At 40.1% G+C, this 6,015-nt stretch overlaps 1 pseudogene; it reads right to left on the reverse strand.

Annotated features, from left to right (window-relative positions):
• Positions 1 to 424: 424 nt before the first annotated feature.
• Positions 425 to 1,448, reverse strand: LOC113185184 (dol-P-Man:Man(5)GlcNAc(2)-PP-Dol alpha-1,3-mannosyltransferase pseudogene; annotated as a pseudogene).
• Between the last annotated feature and the right edge of the window lie 4,567 nt (positions 1,449 to 6,015).

Here is a 6,015-nt window from a genome sequence, read left to right on the forward strand (position 1 = left end):
TATACCCAAGAATGGTATAGCTGGATTGTATGGTAGTTCTATATTTAGTTTTTAAGGAAACTCCATACTCTTTTCCATAGTAGCTGTACTTACATTCCCACCAACAGTGTATAAGTGTTCCTACAATTGTTCCTGATTCTCCACATTCTCACCAGCATTTGTTCTTTTCTTTTTTCTTTTTGGACTTGGAAAGATTTATTTGAAAGGGCACAGAGTCCATCCCACCCGGGTCCCCAGAGTGGACTGGAGGGAAGGGGGTAGATTTCAGGGGACTTATTTGCTGTGCTGGATGCTCTTGGGGAAAGACTGTGGGCCCAGCCAGAGCTGCAACAGAATGACAACATGGCATACATGCAGAGCAGCAGGACATAGACAGGTAAGTATTCCTGGAGAGCAAAATGTGCTCCAACACCAGCAACTTGTGTCATCTGCAGAGGACACACAGCAAGAGCAAGGTGAGGTGGGCAGCCAACAGGGTCAGGTGGAAAGTATGATGCAGGAATAGGACCTCAGAGAGGGGAAGCACCAGTTCACTGTTCTATGAAAGAGAAATTGGCAGCCAAGGTCAAAGGAGTGGGATAGATAGTCAATGGGGTTCTCCAGCATGAAGGGGAACTTCAGCATCATCTGAAAGACAGCACAAGTGTCCAACTTGGGGAAGAAACCACACAAACCAAACTGCATGGGGAGAAGGAATAGCAATCCAGGGGTGAAGAGTAGTACATTCATCTCCACAACCAGGCTGAAACAGCAACAGCCCTACCCCAACACTGGGCCAGGAAGAGGTTGATACTGAGAAAGAACAGTGCCATGGCCACTGGGTCATTGAAGAGCCACAGCACAAAGATGCAATGGACGTGGTAAGAAGTGAAGCATGTGAAGAAAAAGACAAAGGGAGATACCTTGCTGTAGAAGGTAGATTAAGAAATCAAGTAGCAAAGTGATCAGGTAGAGCACAGAAAAGATGTTCTGTGCAGCTGGACACAGTGGCACACAGTGGACTGTAATCCCAGCAGCTTGGGAGGCTGAGGCAGGAAGATTGTGAGTTTAAAGACAGCCTGAGCAAAAGTGAGGCCTTAAGTAGCTCAGTGAGACTGTCTCTAAATAAAATACAAAAATGGGGCTGGGGATGTGATTCTGGTATAGTTCCCATGAGCTCAATCCCCAGTACCAAAAAAAAAAAAAAAAAAAAAGTTCTGTGCCATGTGGATATCAATGTCCCAGCCCATAAAGATGTACAGAAAGCTAGCCAGGTAGGCAAGAGGTCCAGTGTCACCCTGCAGTTGTGTATAATCATATATGCCATTGATGATGCCCTATACCTAGGTCATGTAGGCTGTCCTGTCAATTTCTGTATCTCCACCAGGCAGAGGCAGGAGGCTACCAGCAGCATGTAACACAGCTCCTGAAGCAGTAGGCACTAGTCTTGTCAGGTGCATTGTAGCCATTGTTCCCAGACTCTTGCTGGCTGGGCCATGGCCCACCTTTCTTTTTTTTTTTTAATAATAATAGCCATTCTAACTGGATTGAGATGGAATCTCATTGTAGTTTTCAGTTGCATTTGCTTGATAAGATGTTGAACACTTTTCTCACATATTTGTTGACCACCTGTACTAATTGTTTGGGAAGTGTCTATTCAAGTCATTTTCCATGTTTATTGGATTAATTGATTTTGCAGTTTATTGAGTTCTTCAGGTATTCTTAATATTAATCTTCTGTCAGATGAATAACTGGCAAAGATTTTTCACCATTCTGTGGGTTTTATCTTCACCCTGTTGATTGTTTCCTCTGCTGAGCAGAAGCTTTTCAATGTGATGTAATCCCACTTGTCAATTCTTGCTTTTGTTTATTGTGCTTCTGGAGACATATCCAGGAAATCATTACCTGTGCCAACAATGTTTTGAAGTGTTGCCTCTATGTTTTCTTCTAGCAATATCAGAGTTTCAGGTCTTATATTGAGATCTTTGATGAATTTGGGGTTGATTTTTGTACCAAATGAGAGATGGGGTCAAGTTTCAATCTTTAGTACCATCTTGTTGAAGAGGCTGTCCTTTCTCTAATGTAGGGTTTTTTTGGCAACTTTGTTGAGAATCAGTTGGCTGAAGGTGCATGGATTTATTTCTGGGTCCCCCATTCTGTTCCACTGGTCTTCATGTCAGTTTCCATGCCAATACTTTGCAGTTTTGTTTTTTTTTTTTTGTTTTTGTCAGAAGCCATCCATGTACTGTGCATAGACCAAACTGGCATCATAGCCAGTGAACAGGAAAATCTGGTATCTGGGAACTTCCAGTAACCATCCTGCTGATAAGAGTGCCCAGATACATGTGAGCTCTCATTTAGCTCTGCAAAAATGTTCCACACAGCACAAGAGATGGGGTGACATGCTACAGCCACATAGCCTCACAGCCTCTCAGAGATGACAAGATGCCAATCAACCTGTCCACTGCAAGACATCACTCCACCCCTGAAACTTTATCCCTGCCTTTGATGTATTCCCTTAAATGAACTACTGTAGCCATTTTCTAGCTGTTCTGTTTCAGCTCCTACCAGGACTGGAAGAATCTATCAGGTACTCCCTTAAAACCAATTCTGACTTTGTTTCTTATTTCTTCACTAATTACTTCAAACTTTAATTTTCTCAGGTGGCTTATTCCCTCCTGCACAGGAAGAATTACTCTGGCAAGGTGCTGGCCACCTTGTGATAGTTTTTATTATGGCTTGGTAATATGTCTTAAAATCAGATATTGTGATGCCTCCTGCTTTGTTCTATTTGCTCAAGATTGCTTTGGCTATTCGGGGACTTTTGTGCTTCCATATGAATTCTAGAATTGCTTTTCTAGTTCTGTGAAGTTACCTCACTGTGCACACCCCAGATCTGTTATCTATTTAGGTAGTTTGTTTGCAGAGTGCCATCTTCTCCACCATTAGAGCTCACTGAGACTCTCTTTCACCTTTATCCCTGCAGAAAGGAGACTCGCTATCCCTTGGCAATTGTGCTAGACAACATGTTTCTCTTGCTATTCTGCAAGATTTCACCAGGTCTGTTTCTCTGCTGTTGAGTTCTGCTGCTCTCCCCAAAACCACTCACCTCCATATGCAAATATACATCTGTTGCTTTGCTTTCATCCCATAGAGGAGATGGTGAGTTCTGGTACCACTATTCTGGCATCTTTGTAAATGTCTTTCATTGGATGATTAGATAAACAAAATATTGTATACTCATACAATGGAACATTATTCAGCCATAAAAAGAAATAAAGTACTGATATATGCTGCAACACGGATAGATTTTTAAAATGCAACAAGTGAAATGAGTCAATCACAAAGTCCACAAATTGTATGATTCCATTAATATGCAATATGCAGAATAGGCAAAATCTATAGACACATAGATTAGTGGTTACCATGGGCTGGAAGCAGGAAGTGTATTGAGTTGTGACTGTTTGATTGGTCTGAGACTTCCATTTGGATTGATGAAAAAGTTCTCAAAGAAGGTAGTGCTAATGGATGCATATCATTTTGAATGTACCTAAGGCCACTGAATTAAATACTTTAAAATGGTTAAAATGGTAAGTGTCTTTTTATGTCTATATAACTTCAATTTAAAAATCAGCAAAGGATCTGAATGGACATTTCTTTTTTTGGAGTTAAAATTTAATATTTATTTTACAAATTGATATAAAATAAGGGCAAGAAAAGAAACAAAGAGAAAATTACTCAAAGAAAATAGATTTTAGACAGTAAAGCCAAATGATGCAACAAAGTACTAATTACAATTTCTGAAGGAAATAGACCTACAACTTTGTAATAGAGCCAACTGAAAAATAAATTGGTGTATCATAAAATAAGATAAGCACAATTTTCAATGTCAGAGACAGTAAAATCTTGATAATAAATATCCTGGAAACAGGTAGAAGTAAAACAGGGTGGGAATTGATGGGTGAAATTATAGAGGGTAAAAGAATAATGTTCTGACCTTGGGTCTTTTAATCCCTGACTACTGCTGCAGACTCTTCATTTATTCTGCTCTGTATTACCAGGGGCCCCAGCACCATCTAAATTCCCATTGGATGAATGGACATTTCTTAAGAGAAGGCCAACAAGTACATGTGTGAGAAATAGAAATTATTATCTGGGACTGGAAACCTGAAAACATCTGCTTCCCCATAGAATAGTGACCACCTCAAAAAATGGAGGCTAAGACCAAATGATCATTCCCTGACACCACAAAAATCCCCCTACTTCTTCATTCTCCTATTGTGCCCCAAGCCTCATGTCCTCCACCAGCCCCCCACCACGTTTCTCCCCTGAATAAACCTGTTACTATTGAGCTACTGCCACTAATTCCTTCATTTGCTTCTTTCCTTCCACGTAAAATATCTTAAATGTATTTTGCAAACCAAGTCACATTCCCAACAGCATAACTGAGATGACTTCTTTAAAAGTCAGACTTATGCTGGGCACAGTGGCTCATGTCTGTAATCCCAGCGGTTCTGCAAACTGAGGGAGGAGGACTAAAAGTTCAAAGCCAGCCTCAGCAATGGGGAGGTGCTAAGCCACTCAGTGAGACCCTGTCTCTAATAGAATACAAAAAAAAAAAAAAACGGGCTGGGGATGTGGCTCAGTGATCAAGTGCCTCTGAGTTCAATCCCTGCCGGTCCCTCACAACAAAAGGTTAAAGTCAGACTTAAGTCTTATATTAAATCTTTAATTTCAAATTTTTCATGAGATAGAGGATGTATAAAGCAAGATTGCCACTTGCTAACTACAGGCACATGGCTCATGGCATCTAAAACGATTACTAAAACTATTTAAGACATTATTACTATATGGAGAGTTTAGTAACTTAGCAAAACAGTTTGCTAACCTTGGTGGCATGCTAAGACATCAAGCATTATATCAGAACTATCTGATTTCTAGAACTTTATAGTTTGCTTCAATAAAACTTTGGAGTCAGGTGGGGTGGCACATGCCTGTAATCCTAAGTACTCTGGAATCTGAGGAAAAAGGATTCCAAGTTCAGGGGAAAGCCTAGGCAACTTAGTCTGGTCCTATATTAAAATTTAAAAATAATAAAAAGAACTGGAGATGTAGCTCAGTGCTATATTGCTCCTGGGTTCAATCCCCAGTGCCACAAAACAAGCAAACAGTCCCCCCAGGTCATTATAAAAGTAGTTCATTTATCCAGCCTTATAAACCAAAAAGAACCTTTAGAACAACTAAAGATTAAGAATAAGAATATCAATGTTGGTCTTATTCAAACGGAGGAATTACACCTGGAGGCTAACCTGGAAACATTATAATGGCATCCTCAAGGCTGATTTCAAATGTAAATGACCTTAAGTCTCACATGTGGGAACACCTACAGCCAACTCCTTTGTCCCACTGGTCAAAAACAGAAGTGGGGGTGAACCAAACTAGACTATTGACATCGGGTATAAGTCCATTTCTTATAGTACTGTCATGGGAGGAATTCCCAGAGAGGAGGAACTCTACTTAAGACAAGTGGAGTCCTTGTGGTATGTAATGAATAAGAATTTCAGCACCCATTAGAGACGCAGAGATTTATTTAGGAAAGCAGATGCATATTCAAGGGAGAATGTGGGCTATCTCAGTTAAGAGACATTTGGGGGGTAGAGTAAGAAACACACATTCAAGCAAGAACTTGTGGAAACCAAATGTTTAACATATATTAAAAACACAATACCATGCATAGTCACTGCAAAGAGAACGAAATAGGCATACATATAACAAAATATGTACAGGGTGGCTGAGTGTGAGGGCCAAGAGGTAGCCCAAATTGGATGATGGAACATTTGTGTAATTTCATTGTAGTAACAGTTCCACAAATTTTCAAATGATATAACATTGCTAGAGCTAATATCACACATACATGACATCAATGCAGGTTAAAAAATGGCAACAGTAGAATTATACCTGTGTTCTAGATAGTAGGAATAAACCAATGTCAAGTTCCTGGATTTGATATACTGCGACATCTACAGAAATTGTCAC

This window comes from Urocitellus parryii, chromosome X (genome assembly GCF_045843805.1).
Source record: "Urocitellus parryii isolate mUroPar1 chromosome X, mUroPar1.hap1, whole genome shotgun sequence".
In the NCBI taxonomy this organism is placed as follows: domain Eukaryota; kingdom Metazoa; phylum Chordata; class Mammalia; order Rodentia; family Sciuridae; genus Urocitellus; species Urocitellus parryii.